Genomic DNA, 16,875 nt, shown 5'->3' on the forward strand with positions numbered 1-16,875 from the left:
AAGACTAAATCCGGACGTCTGGTAAACCCTAGGTCCATAGGTCTATACAGAATCTAGCAGAATATATATATATTTTAAATTAAGTCAGAATTTTGCTTAGTTGTTGAAGCAGTTGGAAAGCAGGCACTCGACCTCTATTCTTACCCCTTGCTGGGAAAAATATAGTAAATTTCTCAGTTAAAAAAGGGGCCCAGGTACACAGAAGACAAATACTGTATATCACACCAGATTGTTCCCAAGCTTCAATTGCTTGAATTTCAAAGAGCTGAATTCAGCCCTAGCTATTAACACCGCACAAAAAGTGCCCCAGGGATCTGTACCGGGGCTGTATAACATATTTACAAATGATCAGGAAATGGGAAAAACGAATGCGGTGATTTAATTTGCAGATGACACAAAATGATTCAAAGTTGTTAAACCGCGTGCAGACTCCGAGAAATTGCAGGAGGACCTTAGGAAACTGAAAGAGCGGCCATCAGAATGGCAAATGAAATTTAATGTGGACAAATGCAAAGCGACGCACATTGGGAAGAATAACCCAAATTAGTTTAGAGAAGAGATGGGAGAAGGTCTACAAAATCCTGAGTATAGCAGAATGGATAAACATGAATCGATTGTTTACTCTATTAAAAAGTACTAAGACTAGGGGACGTTCAATGAAGATACATTTTAAAAAACAAACAGAATGCTGAAGTATGATGTAACATAGGGATTTTTAATAGATATGGACAATTTTCTGGAGGAAAAATCCATAATTTTCTATTAAGATAGAAATGGGGAAAGCCACTAACTATCCCTAAAGACAATAGCTTGAAATATGGTTACCCTTTAGGTTTCTACCAGGTACTTGTGACCTGTATTGGCCACTGTTGGAAGCAGGATACTGGGCAAGATAGACCATTGGCTGAGACCCAGTGTGGCTATTCTTGTTTTCCTATGTTCTAACTCAAGAGCAATGTAAGGAAATTCTTCTTTACGGAGAGGGTGGTGGATGCCTAGAATGCGCTCCCGAGAGAGGTGATGGAGAGGAAAATGGTGACGGAGTTCAAAAAAGCGTGGCATGAACACAGAGGATCTAGAATCGGAAAATAATAGTAAATATTGAAGAACTAAGGCAGACTTGCACGGTCTGTGTCTGTATATGGCTGTTTGGTGGAGGATGGGCTAGGGAGGGCTTTAATGGCTGGGAGGGTGTGGAGTGAGCTTTGACGGAGACTTCAGTAGTTGGAACCTAAGAACAGTACCGGTTAAAGCGTTGGATTAGAAAGAAAAAAAAAAACCCCAACAAATTTTTAGATTGAATCAGGTTGGGCAGACTAGATGGACCATTTGGGTCTTTATCTGCCATCATCTACTATGTTTCTTTGTTAACTATATCTGCCATCTACTTGGGTGCTGGCATTGAATAATGGCCACCAACTGCATAACTTCTAAGTACCCAGGCCTCCATTTTCCCCCAGAAGAGCAACATCCCTATTTCTGATCATCACTCCTAACTGCAACAGACCCCATCCTTCTAATTCCTTCCCTCCCTCCAACTCACCAGAACAGCAACAGAGCCCTCCTTCCAATCCTCCTTCTTACCCCCCCCCCCAGAACTGCATCAAACCTTTTCCAATCCTCCCTTCCACCTTCCCATCTCATTTTGAAACTGAGCCACATAGGAGCATTATGGATGTGGATTCGAGGACGAGATATCAGTTATTTGGGTGGTGGGAATATTCAATGCCGGTGCCTACATAGCTAAGAAGGCAAATAGGACTGATTTTTTTTAATGCGTGGTCCTAACTTTAGGCAAGATGCACAAAGCTCCAGGAACCTAGTGAAAAAAAAAAAACCAGGTTAGGAGCGATTTTGATTTGCCGGGCTATGCGCAGCACAAGCATGAAAATTATATGCACGCTGTTTCGGCAGAGCATCCTGGTGAAAGGGGGAGGAACTGTACCTGGTGCGTGTGAACAAGAGCTAAGCAGTAGGCATAGCTCTTGTGCATAGGTCCAGTACTGTTCCTGATCACCAGAGCTCTCGAACAAGTTCATTTTTTGTTTTGTTTTTTTCTTTGTGTTTCACACCTGCGATGGACTCAGCTGTCGTGCGTGTTTTGCACAAGTGTGTGCCCTGCGCCTAAGCGCTAAGGGACACCCACAGACAAAGCATGTACAAACAGCAAACGGCAGCTCCAGACCTGCTGGAAAATTTTGCTCGGTAAGAGGTGGCCGTTCCCTTCTGTGAATTACAGGGAATGCTCGTTTTAATACTAAGGAACTCCTTGTAATGCATTTGCATAGGTTTCTTGATGGCTACTATTATGATTGGTAAAAGCCCCCAAGGACCCTTATGTGCATCAGAGGCTTACCTAACTTGCAAGTAAGTCTGGCTACAAACAGTTTTACTACTAAGGCAAGCTTTTGAGCATCAGGACCTATGTTGCTTAGCTATGTTGGTGCTGGCACTCACATACGAGAAAGTACTAGCCTGAAGTGTTCCAAACTCCCTCCCTCCTACCCAATGCAATACACCCACCTCTCTGATCCCCCTCCCGCTCTCTCTCTCCCTGCAGCAGACTCTACCTTCGGATCTCCCTGCCTTCCACCCGTCCGGAACAGCAACACATCACCCTTCCCTCCCACTCCTCTGGAACAACAACAGCCCCCCTCTTGATCCACCTCCCTCCCTCAGAAAAGCAAATGACCCACTTCTCAAGAATCCCCCTCCCTCCTCTAGACCTCCCCTTCCTGAGCCTACCTTCCTGATCCCTGGTGGTCTAATTCTGCTGCCCTTCAATATCTCTCCTTTCTTCTCTCTCCTTATACACCTCGCAGAGAACTCCGTTCTTCAGATCAGCTGCTGTTAGCTTTACCCTTTTCCTCCAGTGCCAATTCCAGACTTTGTTCCTTTCATCTAGCTGCCCCCTGTTCCTGGAAAAAAATTACCTGATTTTGTCCATCAAGCCCCTTCCCTTCTCTTGTTTAAAAGCAGACTGAAAACCCACCTTTTGATATAGCCTTCAATCCTTAACCTTACTCCTCTGCCCTCCAACCCAGCCACCTGATTAACCTTTCCCCTTAACTGTATCCATGACATCCTGTTCATCTGCCTTGGCTATTTAGATTGTAAGCTCTTTCGAGCAGGAACTGTTTTCTTCTTTGTCACTCTGTTCAGTGCTATGTACGTCTAGTAGGGCTATAGAAATAATTAATAGTAGCAAGTAATGTCTACTCTCTCCTGCTCATCATAGCTTCCCCTTAAAAATAGTTCTTGTGACCTCTAACTGCAGTCTTATGAAACTTCAGTAGTACCACAAGGCTGCCGTTAGAGGTCATGGCAGCCATTTTGAAGGGGAAGCTGTGCTGCGCACATCTCCTGTTCTTTCTACCACTAGACCACCGGGGACGAAGAAGATAGTCCCAAGGAGGTCTATATAGGTGGGAGAGGGAATCATTGGGGAGGAGGGTTAGTTGTTCCAGAGGTTAGGAGGCAAAGAGATCAGATGGGGAGTTCTGTTGTTGTTTCAGGGTGGAAGGAAGGGATGGTGTTTTGGAATTGGGAGAAGGAGCTTGGACCTTGCCATATACCCTTCAGCCAGGACATGCATAAGTCCCAATGGCTGCTTACTATCCAATCAAGCTCAGATATTGAATAATGATCTAACTTAGCCAGTGACAAAAACATTAAAAAAAATAAAAATTCACTGTCACTGGCTGAATATTGGGCAGATAAATTTCAAGACAGTGGGGTTGTAAGGGTAGGAGGTGCCCGGGGCAGTGGTGCCCCCTTGCACCCCGTGCCCTCCTCTCCATGCCCCCACTCCTTCCATGCCCTACCCCCCACTTCTTCCCACCCCCATTCCAAACTTGCATTTTCTCTACCCTACCCCCCGGTACCTCTTAATATTTGCCAGTGTGAGTGACTTCTGCAAGCATGAGCCTTGTGCCAGGGTGGAATTCCTTTTGATGTCACTTCCTGGTCCCGTGACCCAGAAGTGATTCAGAGGGGAACCAGGCTGGCACAAGCAACAGGCAGAAGTTGCTTGTGCTAGCGAAGATAATAGAGAGGTACGGGGTGGGGGGGAGGGATGGCGAGAGGGTGGCATGGTGTGTCAGGGCGGGGCGGAGAGGTCCACACCCCTCCCCCTTACTATGCCACTGATTCAAGAAGCTAGGATCTAAGGGGCAGAATGAGAAATTAAACAGCCAAAGTTTATTGAAAACATAGTAAACCTATCCATGGAGATGGAGACAGAGACAGAGATTTCAGTCTTGGGACAGAACACTCTGTCTTAAAGCAACAATGCTAAGAGTAACAATGGAGATAATTCAGTTGGCAGTTAAACAATCATTAAGTCTCATCTGGGTTCACTCTGAATCTTATTTTGTGCCTGTGGAGATATTAATACTGTATTTGAAATGTTTTGAGAGCTTTTCTTATTTGACTATTTTCCAGTGTTATAAATCTTATTTATTTCAGTAAGAAAATGAGTTGCATTTGGGTACACTAGGAAAGCTTACAATATAAGGGGCCGACGCATCAAGGATTAGGGTGGTTTGTCTACTATATAAGGAATTTCTCCCTTATGCAGTAAAGAGCCAAACCGCCCCACCCCTCCTCCCATGGTGCCACAACCATTTTGCAGAGCATGTCACCCGGAGGCAGAAGAAAGCAGGCATCACTCCTGCCTTGTTCCACACAGGGTCGGGGGTCCTTGAGTTGGGGGTCACAGGATGAGGAAGGGCACTAAATTCCCAGGAAGTTTTTTTATGGGACTAGAGGTAGTGGTGGGGGGGAAGACTGCCAGGGAATTTGTGTGGCTGGAAGGGAGGGGGCCATTAGACTAACCAGGTATCTTACTTTTTAGATCAGGAGGGAGCAAGGGGGTACTGCTTGACACCAAGGATATTTTTGGGGTGGCAAGAGAAGGTGGCGGATTGGTGATTGGGGGTAAACATGCTATGGTATCAGTTTTTTTTTGGAGGGGGGGCTTTTTAATGTCAAATTTCCTACCCAGGCACTGATAGAAAAGTTGGCATTTAACACAACAGTCATTTCTATGCTCATTAATTTGTCTTCAGCCAGAAGGCAGTGGCGGAATAGAAATCTCTAATGTAATGTAATGCTGTGGGTATTTTTTCACACTAATTTCACAGAAGAGTGAGGGCTTTATTGCGAACCTTTGAGCATTGGCCTCTAATTTTGTACTTGAGGTAATTTGGTTAACTGACTTGCTAGGATCGAGGAGCAGCAGAAGGATTTGAATCAGAGCCTCCCCTGCTTTCCTCATTAGAGTCCTGCAGACAGCATAGATGAACAGTGAACCCAGAATATAATAATCTGTCGAGATATCTTTCATTAAAAATGCATTTATTTATTCCCAAAAAAGTAAGACATAAGAATAGTCTTACTAGGACAGACCAATGGCCCATCTAGCCCCGTAGCCTGTCTTCATGGTGGCCAATCCAGGTCACCAGCACCTGGTAAAAACCCAAAGAGTAGCAACATTCCATGCTACCGATCCAGGACAAGCAGTGACTTCTCCCATGTCTGTCTCAATATCAGGCTATGGACTTTTCGCTTAACTATTCTCTGAGTGAAAAAATATTTCCTCCTATTTGTTTTAAAAGTATTTCCCTGTAACTTAATCGAGTGTCCCCTAGTCTTTCTAATTTTTGACAGAGTATAAAATCGATCCACTTGTACCCGTTCTACACCATTCAGGATTTTGTACACTTCAGTCCTATCTCCCCTCAGCTGTCTCTTTTCCAAGCTGTAAATCCCTAACCTCTTTAGTCTTTCCTCATACAAGAGAAGTTCCATCCCCTTTATCATCTTGGTCAATCTTCTTTGAACATTTTCTAGTTCTGATATATCTTTTTTGAGCTAAGATGACCAGAATGTTTCCCTTTCTAATAATGAAGGGAACTAAATACCTGGACCAAAGAGATGCTGCTTGAGAACCAAGCAAGCAAACCACACAAGCTTTTTTTTCCCCCTCCCAGTATGGATCCGAATTCCCAGCTTATCAACCAATTTACCCAGTGCATGCTTTGGAGATCTGTTTACAGCCCTCAAACCATGTATACAGTAAGTTGGGATTCTCTTCTTATTATGAACAGCTGCTTCAGTTTTCATCACAGAAGGACAGAATGCAAGGGGAAAACCACCCATTTTATTGCTTCTGGTGGATTTAAATGGGAGGATGACAGTTAAGAGCTCGGCCTTGTTTGACCTGCAACCAGCATTCAAGGCCTTTTTTTTTAAAAAAAAACTTGACACAGCTTCAAACAGTGTTTGGATCAGATTCTAGCCTCATGATGTGGTTACACAGAAAGGGATTTTTTTTTTCTTGAGACAGATTTTTACAGCCCTAAGATCCATGATACTAACTTTGCCCATCTGTGGATACTGATCAGTGAACGGCACCTTCAATTTGGAACTCACTTCCTTTATACATAAGAGCAGAACAGAGTTTGGATAAATTTAAGAGTGGTTTAAAATGCTTTCTTTTTAAAGATGCCTACGATTGATTTATCCTATGCCTTTTCATTTATTTTATTCTTCTATTTTTTATTCCTAAAACTAAACTTTTCCCCATCTTATCCTTTTATTCTTATTGTTTTAAGAATTGTAATTTTCCCTTCTTAGAAATTTTTGATAGGTAATTATATTAAATTTTAACAAAACTTTTAAAACTTACTAAACTCTATACACTTAATGTTATTCTCCTCTTTTGCTTCTTTTTCCATGAACAAACCCAGAGACAGTCTGCTCAGGTTTTAGTGAAGGGGGTCTCAGCAAACCAAAATACCTTGATGCCAGCCAAAATGCAATGTAGTAGCTCCATCTCAATGTGTTTTGTATCCTTACTAATAGTTCTGCACAATATTTACACCTCTAGGAAAGAGAAGCAAAATAAAACATTTGAAACAAGGCCTTCTTTCAGACCTGTGCCAAGAAAGAGGATATATGCACAGCACCAGCTCTCAGCCTCGGGGTTCTGCTGAAAGAGATCAGTCCTGAGCCTGGCCCTATGCTACCAGGAATGAACTTTCATTACATTACATTAGAGATTTCTATCTTGCGGTTCAAGGCGGATTACAAAAGAGTTATAGAAGGAGGGTTACAAAGGAAGATCACTGGTCATTTCTTGTGAACGTAAAGAGTAGATCAGGTAGTATCAGTGAGTTAGGAAGAAGATGGGAAGAAGGAAGGTACTTGTGGTATTAAGCCTTTTTCAGGGATTTCTTGAAGAGTATAGTTTTTATTTAAGATATAATAGAGACGTTTAAATACCTATGTAATGGAAATGCGCATGAGTCGAGTCTCTTTAATTTGAAAGGAAACTCTGCAATGAGAGGCAGTTACAGCATGAAGTTAAGAGGTGATAGGCTCCGGAGTAATCTAAGGAAATACTTATTTACAGAAAGGGTGGTAGATGCATGGAACAGTCTCCCAGACTCTCAGCACTGGCTCTAGACCAGTGGTCTCAAACTCGCGGTCCGCCAGGTACTATTTTGAGGCCCTCGGTATGTTACCATTGTTCTGGAACGTTGCCCGCCTCACTGCTGTAACCTCACGCAAGCGCTTTCCTGCGTCTGTATGCGATTGTGAGGTGGAGTGGAGTGGACAATCGCGTACAGACGCAGGAAAGCGCATGCATGCGGTTACAGCAGTGAGGCGGGCAACGTTCCAGAATGTAAGGTAACCAATGGAGGCAGTGCAGCTTGTGCGTGGGCACGTAATCTCGTGAACTCTTGCGAAATTCGGCACCTCTCCTGGCGGTGACTGCTTGATGTAAGATGGCGGTTGTGTCCCAGTGCTGGAGGAGGTGAGAGCTGAATGCGGTTGCGGACGTGACCACCGGACCCTTAAGGCACAAGTTTTCCCGGCAAGTCGAATATTGAGTCTCCCCTAGAGGACTACACCAAAATCTTGTCTCTTGCAGTTGATACTTTAGAATCTAAATCACAATTTTGCAGGAGATAAAACTCTTTATAGTTTATAAATCTTTCCATAATTGCTTCTGATCATTTCAGCTATACAGAGCTGAAAGCAGTGCAACATGCAGAAAGTTTCAAGTTGGTTTGGGGATTAGCCCATACCTACCTGTTATCTCATTTCGTGCTATACAACCCCGTGAGGGTAACCAGGAATTGTAACTTATTTGCATACCCGAAAGTTTCCTTCTTAGACAGGATGCTAGCATTTCAAGCAAGCAAACAACAGGCTTGGATGGGTAACTATATCAGCGGAGCCAGGTTATCTTACAGCGCCTTCCGAAAATAAATTAAGAGAGTATTATTTGATAAATTTATCTCGTAACTTGATGTTTTTATCCTCAACATAATAATTTTACTGCGTAAATTTAAATTTTTATCGTCTTTTTAGCTAATATGCTGTATTCTGTTTTTAATATTTTGTACTTCGCTGATTGTCCAGTTTTTATTCTTTTGTGTAAACTGCCTAGAATTCTTTTGATTGTGGCGGTATACAAAAATAAACTTATGTTATGTTAAAAACTCTCTGCATGTTGCTCTGCTTTCAGCTGTGTATAGCTGAAATGATCAGAAGCAATTAAGGAAAGATTTATAAACTACTAGTTTTTTAGCCCGTTACATTAATGGGTGCTAGAATAGACTTAGGCATTTCTTTCTTTCTTTCTCTCTGCCCCCTGTCTGTCTATCTGCCTTTTTTTTTCTTTCTTTCTTTCTCTCTGCCCCTGTCTGTCTATCTGCCTTTTTTTCTTTCTTTCTTTCTCTCTGCCCCTGTCTGTCTATCTGCCTTTTTTTCTTTCTTTCTTTCTCTCTGCCCCCTGTCTATCTATCTGCCTTTTTTTCTTTCTTTCTTTCTCTCTGCCCCCCTGTCTGTCTATCTGCCTTTTTTTTCTTTCTTTCTCTCTGCCCCCTGTCTGTCTATCTGCCTTTTTTTCTTTATTTCTTTCTCTCTGCCCCTTGTCTGTCTATCTGCCTTTTTTTCTTTCTTTCTTTCTCTCTGCCCCCTGTCTGTCTATCTGCCTTTTTTTCTTTCTTTCTTTCTCTCTGCCCCCCTGTCTGTCTATCTGCCTTTTTTTCTTTCTTTCTTTCTCTCTGCCCCCCTGTCTGTCTATCTGCCTTTTTTTTCTTTCTTTCTTTCTCTCTGCCCCCTGTCTGTCTATCTGCCTTTTTTTTTCTTTCTTTCTCTCTGCCCCCTGTCTGTCTATCTGCCTTTTTTTCTTTCTTTCTTTCTCTCTGCCCCCTGTTTGTCTTCCCTTCTCCCTTACTTTTATCTCTCCCCTGTCCAGCAGTAGCCTTTCTCCCTTATCTGCTCACTGTCCAGCATCTGCTAGGCCGGGCAGCCTCGGGGCTTTTGCTAGGCCGGCCCGCTTCGCCTTATCGAAGTGGGCCGGCCAAGCAAATGCCCCACAGCTGCTGCCGCTGCTGGTCCGTGAGTGAAAAGGAGAGGCGTCGGCGATCGGGGCAGGGACGTTGCTGGGGAAACCGCTGCACGCGTCGTACATCGCCAAAGGCTCCTGCTGTGCATGCGGTGACTACGAGCTACGGATCAGGGATCACGGCCGCACGAAGTTTCAACTGCGCATGCGCGCTAAGTGTTTTATTATAGCGAATAATGAGTTTTACCTCATGCAAAGTTGTAATTTCTTTAATAAGACATTAACTATTTTTTTCTGAGGCCCTCCAAGTACCTAGAAATCCAAAATGTGGCCCTGCGAAGGGTTTGAGTTTGAAACCACTGGTCTAGACCTAACTCAATATGTTATTGTATTTGTGTGATTCTTCTGTGTCTAGTTGTCCGTGATCTCCTTATCTGTACTGCTGTACTGTTCTTTCCTGATATTGGGACATAGCAGCCCTGAGGGAAAAGATCCCAACAGAGTTCCACAGGGGTCTCAAAGTCCCTCCTCGAGGGCCGCAATCCAGTCGGGTTTTCAGGATTTCCTCAATGTATATGCATGAGATCTATGTGCATGCACTGCTTTCATGCATATTGATTGGGGAAATCCTGAAAACCCGACTGGATTGCGGCCCTCGAGGAGGGACTTTGAGATCCCTGCACTAAGAGTACTGAAAAGGATTATAAATCTGTGATAATATCTATAGTTATGCTGTATCTACTCAGTATTTCTCTGTAGTTATATGTTAGCTTCTGTCATCTCTTCATCTTTATTTGCTGTTTGTAACAATGTTGTCCACAATGGTGCATAATTCTAGTTAAGAGTGGAAAAGAGGGTTTAAGTACACTCTATAAGGTCAGAGCAACAAAGCACCAAGGGTTATCAAGTGAAGGGCAATGAAGAAGATTTATTTATTGGCCCTACACCAGCCTGCGTTGGGTTCTTCAATAAATCTTCTTCATTGTCCCTCACTTGATGACCCTTGATACTTTGTTGTTCTGACCTTAAAGAGTGTACTTAAACCCTATTTTCCACTCTTAACTAGAATTATGTCAGAACGAAAAAGCACCATGGTCTACCCAGATGAGGGATAATCAAGTCAACTTTATTGTTAGACCCATATTCACATCATTCTCTTCTTGGTTGGGCTGAGAACTTTTCAGCAGCCCCGGTAGTGTGAAGAGTTTCAGTGTCTGGTAACCAGAGCTGAGATTGTGATGTCATAATGCCTCATTCCACCAATAACAGCCAACCTCCTCAGTGATGTCAGAATGGCTTATCCTTGGCTCACTTTTATTACATACGAGGGAGTTTTGAAAAGTTCTCAGCCCAACCAATCAACTTCCTAAATTCTAAGCATTATTTGCCACTATAGCTGAAAAGAGTTTTCTCTGATTTCATTAAGTGCCAATTTGCAGCAATGAAATTCTCTGGTTTTTTTGACATTGTTTCAGATCATTGATTGAACCATAGCCACGTCATTCTCTTCAGGGCTGGGCTGAGACCTTTTCAGCAACCTCTCGTAAGCAGTAAGAAGCTGTTTCTATCCGGTTAAGTTGTTTTATGACCAGTTCATTTGTAAAGATGAGAAACAGTTTCCTGTAAAAACATAAATAGCATCTCATTTCAAGCAGAATGTGGTTTCCAATGGTGCCGACGTCATGTCGGCATATTCCTATTCCGATCCGGATGCGTGCAGGTTTTGGCCACCAGGTGTTATCCTAGAGTCCTGAATGCAACTGAGTCTTCCAATCTCTTTCATCGTTTGAAATCCCAGGTTTGCTTATCAAGTAAGAGAGAACACTGGGCATTTTGTTTTATCTCACAGTACTTGCTGTTATGTACCTATGGGTGAATCCATGTAACACGCGACATGATTTATCTTATCTAGTTAATTTTCAAACACTGGCTCTGCAAAGTAGGAGAACGCTGCCTGCTTCTTCTATATATTTAAAATAAACTTCCTTGAAGGTTTTGCTGAATAAAACATCAGCTTCAAAATCGGTGTCACTTGCTGTGGGCTTCTTTTACAAAGTCACGGTGGGGATGCGGCCACGATAAATGCACCGAAGCCCAAAGGAATTGAATGAGCTTCAGTGGTATTTACTATGACAGCATCGCTACCGCAGCTTTGTAAAAGGGACCTGTGGGACTAAAAAGATTCACATGGTCTCTGATTTCCTTTCATTTTTTTAAAATATATTTAATCGTATTGATTAAATTTTCAAATACAAATAAAAAGTCTGAAACATTTCAAATACAACAAGAAGAAAAACAAAATTTACAAAGCTATTATATAATAAACATTATATTAATAAAAACAAATATTCCCAATTCCCTCCCTTTTTCCCCATCCCCGAGCTGTGATTAAAAAATCATAACATATTAAGTAATATACGACTGCGAGTGTGTGGTGTTAAAATGTCTAAATAAGGTTGCCAAATAGGGAGAAATGGTCTCCCTTGTCTATTATCCCATTCTAGTAATTGCATACTTTCCATTGTCAAGATGTGTAACATTCTAGAACGCCAAGGACTATATGTTGGCCTCAAGGGTCCAATCCAAAGATAGAGTATGACTTTCAGACCTGATAAAATTGTTCTTTGAAGAAAACCTCTAAGGCCTCTTGGAATAGGATGTTTAAGATCAAAAATCCAAAATATACGATGGCTATTACAATGCCAATTAATGTTCCACATATATTCAACCGTAGAAAAAACAAAACACCCCAAAATTGACATACCAAACGTCATTTTTTTAATATTACACATAAGGTTATATAGAGACTCTTAAGATTGTGCTCCATAAAGGATTACAGAGACCTCTAGTGGCTCTATTGCAGAACTGTAATTTGACTTTTATATAACCCAACAGATTTTAGAATACGAGGGCTGCCTGTTCTGTTAATGATTGAGAGAGAGAGAGAGAGTAAAGAAATATAAAAAGAAATTAGGTTCTTATTTTGCTAATATCTTTTCTAATAGATAGGTGTGTCATTCTCCCCATGGTTGCAAGCTGTGCAGAAGGAATCTATTCTAGAATTTTCCCCCCTACCTTAGTATACCCTATGCCTGGAACAAACTGCCTGATTCGGTACATTAGGTATCTGATTGACAGTATTCTGCTATATGTTCCTCTTCCAAAACTCCGTTCTGTGGAACATGATAATTTGTTTGTTCCGCCTGTTCAACACTTGTGTTTGCAGGTGTCGAAGGCAGGTATGTTTTCGTGCAGAGGCCCGCAGGCCTGGGATGAGATCCCTCTATACATCTGGGAGCAGGGAAATTTGCACAATTTTAAGAGATTACTGACAAAGTATTTGTTTTGTAAGATGAAATATGGGGAATGACGCTTTAATATAATTGTAGGCGATGGTCGCTGATATGTTTTGTTTGTTTGATTTGTTTAATTGTATGTGATGTGATAATATTATGTAAGTACATTTTGGAACCCGCTTTGTATAGAGCGAGATATTAGCCATATACTATTAGACTTCGTCTCTGGCAATATTCAAATCCAGGCTCAAAACCCACTTCTTTGAAGATGCTTTCAATTCTAATCTGCATTCCACCTTCTAAGCACCAATATCTGTCTTATCATTCCCTCTGCAATTCCTCCATCTGAGCACAGTATCCAGTTTGTCTGTCTTTGGCTGCCACATCCGCTCTGTAGTACTTAGCGAATGTATGCAGACTGGACCAGGTCACTGCCCTACAAATTTCCCCAGGTGAAATTGCCCGAGCTTCCGCCCACAAAGAAGCCATGCTTCTTGTGGAATGTGCTTTCAAGGATATCAATGATTGCTTGCCACAGGCATAAGTGGGTGTTGTGGGTGCCTGAGCACCCCCAATATTTTTGGGACCTCACGTGACCAGGGCCAGTGTGCAGTCTGGGCATCTCTTCCCATTTTGTCCCTCTCCCTCCCTTCCCCTCAACTTCCTGGTCTTCTTTCAGTCTTCTTTTTCAGAGGGGCCCCAGTGCAGCAGCCATTCTCACAAGCTGCCTGTGCTGCCCTGAATCTTTCCCTCTGCCACGATCCACCTCCCTCTGATGCAACTTCCTATTTCTGTTTGGGGAAATCCTGAAAACCTGACTGGATTGTGGACCGACATTTGAAACCCTAAAGGCTACGGCTAAGGCTCTTAATACCTGCATAGAGCTTTATGCTTATAGAAACATAGAAACATGAAGGCATTAAAGGCCAAATGGCCCATCCAGTCTGCCCTTCTACACCATCCACTATCTCCACCTTCTTGTCTTTGGTGATTTGGGGATACAGGTATGCATAGTGCGAATACAGTTGCCTCCCCCCTCCCCCCTTCCTCAGGGCATCTAAAAGGGAGACCGAGGACTCTGATTCTGTGTATGGGTCACCAAAAGATGATCCCCCATCCTGCAAGTTCTCTAATCTGTGGTTCAGCTGAAATAAGGGCCAGCAGTGACGGTATCTCTACAGGTCACTAACCTTTGCTTAACTTGTGAAACTCTCCCTGGCTGGCCTTCACCTTTATATACTATCGATTAGCTCCTGGTACCTTGTCTGGCACCTAGGTCAGCACTGGGGTAGGGGGGAGGAAGTGTTAATTTTATTTCAACAAGTAAAATGTCTCTTTTTAACCCTTGCTTTCATCCCAGTTTGGTCTGTCCAGTCAGTAATTTGGTGGCTGTGTATAAACAATTTTCCACTTGGCGGAAAAAGAATGGTTTTCTGATGATAAAGAACTTCTACTAAATAAATAAATGATACAGAAGGACACTTGGAAGAACAAGTGCAGTAGACAGAGGACATCAGAAAGGCAGAACAAGAGATTTCTGGGCAAAATCCTCTCAACAATTGACCAAATGGAATGAACATCTTATTGGAGCCATACTGGCATCAGATCTCAGTTCCAAAATAGAGTGATCTGCTGTAGTTCAATTTTGTGTACAGTGAAGTGAATTCTGACTTCCCCCCCCTGTGGAAAAAGCAGAACTTTGAGAACTAGAAACATAGAAATAGACGGCAGATAAGGGCCACGGCCCACCAAGTCTGCCCACCCCAATAACCCTCCCCTACCTTTCTCTGTGAAGAGATCCCACGTGTCGATCCCATTTTGACTTGGAATGCAAATGACAAAACCCATGAATAAGCTCAGCTGTTGTTAGCTAGGTATCTTGGATAGAAACAGGAGAAACTGCCTTCACACAACAACATAGGGAACCAATTGGTGTTCAGTCTCTATTATTGTAGTGGACTCGACATGATCGTGTTTCGGCCCGTAAAGGGGTCTTGTTGCAAATCAATTCGTGCGATTCCCATAAACTTTCCAACATAGCTAGGCGCCAGGATAATGCGTACTAAGCACAAATTCTGTACAGAATACTAGCTAAGTCATTTTCACACGTCACTTTAGGCGCAGGCATTCACACCTGCCTACTCTCTCAGGGGTCCTTTTATGAGATCGGTTAGCGTGCCTTAATCAAAGGACCTCTCAGGTGTGGACATGAAAGCATTTCCTAGGAATGCCCATGCGCCATCCATGCCCCTTCCTTGCCCATGCTTCCTTTGGCACTCAGGGGCTGATATTCAGACCCCGTGGTCAGCAGCGAACCCAGATATTCAATGCTGGGGCTGTATCCAATCTGCTGACCAGGATATTCATTGGGAGATAGCTGGCTATCTTCTGCCGAATTTCGGCAGTTAGCCAGCTTAGCTGTATTTAGCTGGCCGGGAGCCGTTTCTGGCTAGCTAAATTCCACTGACTATCGGGCGGTCAGTTATACACACAATCACTAATTAGTGCTTTTTAAGGCCAATTACTGCTCTTTATTTCCAATTTATTTACACACCCAAATGTATGTACAATTATATGTGGGGGTTAGCAACAATAAATATTTTCAGGAAACGTGGGAAATGGTAAGAAAATTTGAGAGAGGGGCCAGGGAGAAAAAGAACAAATGAGAAAGAGAGACACATCTTTAATAAATGAGATCAGTTCTAGAAACATGAGATCAGTGCTACCAGCAGAAACATTACTGTCTCATGTGGGTAAGCCAGTATGATTTTAATTTATGCTGGTACTTTCCGGGAGTTCTATGGTTAATTCTCCATTTTAAAAAAAAATACCCTAAAATAGTTTTATTGGTGAGCCCCTCTCTTAACCCTCTGTCAATCGATAGGATTTATAGTATACACTTACGCTGATGATCTACAACTTCTGCACACCCTCGACAACACCTGCCAAAACGATATTTCCATCATCAATCTCAAATTAGCCAAAATTCATGATTGGCTAAATGACAATATGTTTTCTTTAAGCATCACTAAAACCAGTACAGTGCTCTTTCCATGGAAAGATGGGTTACAGTTAATAGCCCCAATTTCTATTGATACTGTTCCTCTTAAACAAACTGCTACAATAAAAATACTAGGTATTTTAATTGATAATAAACTTTCATTCCGTCCCCAAATTAGTGCACTGGTTAAAAACTGTTTTCATAAACTAGGGATGATTAGATCCTTGACGCTAAATCCCTTAATGTGTTAATTCACTCGCTCGTAATATCTAAAATAGATTACTGTAATTCACTATTAAAAGGTATATGTCTAAAAGATATAAAACGTCTCCAACTCATTCAAAATACGGCTATAAAAATTATAACGGGTTCAAATAAATTTGATCATGTCACTCCATTATTACAAAAAGCACATTGGTTGCCCATTTTACACAGAATAACATATAAAATCACCCTCTTGACTTTTAAAACTCTACAAACAAACTCCCCGGCATTTATGGACAGACTCTTGATCCCTTATGATCCCCCTAGAGCCTTAAGATCAGCCTCCGGAATACCCTCAATGTCCCATCTCTGAAGATAATTGGCATTCGTCGCACCCTCATTTTTTCAGTAACCGCCCCTTTGATCTGGAACTCTCTTCCTTTATATTTAAGAGCAGAACGTAACTTGCAGAAATTTAAGAGCGGTTTAAAGTGTTTTCTCTTTAAGGATGCATATAATTGCTAATGAGTTATCTACGTACCTTAACAAATTCAAATGTTTTTATTCCCATGCCACTAATTTCTTAATCATTTTTTGATTTTAATTCCCTTCTCCTATTGTATTTTCCTTTTATATATTCTTTCTATAAAAATTGTATTTCCGCCCCTTTTCCTATTGTTTCAAAGATTTGAGTTTGTCTGTTTAGTCTTGGTTTGTCCAATAATTTAATACATATATATTTTATATTGAACATACAAAAGCAGTCCCAAAGAGCAATGACAGGTTGACTAAGCTGGCCCTCAAGACCGAGGACCAGAAGGAAGGGTTCTGTCTAGCTACCACATCCACTCAGTAAAATTTTGTGAACGTGTGCAAAGTGGACCACATTGCTGCCCTGCAAATCTCCGGAGAGACTGCTCTAGCATCGGCCCACGAAGAAACCACACTTCTGGTAGAATACACCTTAACAAAGATGGGAGATTGTTTCCTGGAAAGAATGTAGGCTGACG

The sequence above is a fragment of the Geotrypetes seraphini genome, chromosome 19, assembly GCF_902459505.1.
Source record: "Geotrypetes seraphini chromosome 19, aGeoSer1.1, whole genome shotgun sequence".
NCBI lineage: Eukaryota > Metazoa > Chordata > Amphibia > Gymnophiona > Dermophiidae > Geotrypetes > Geotrypetes seraphini.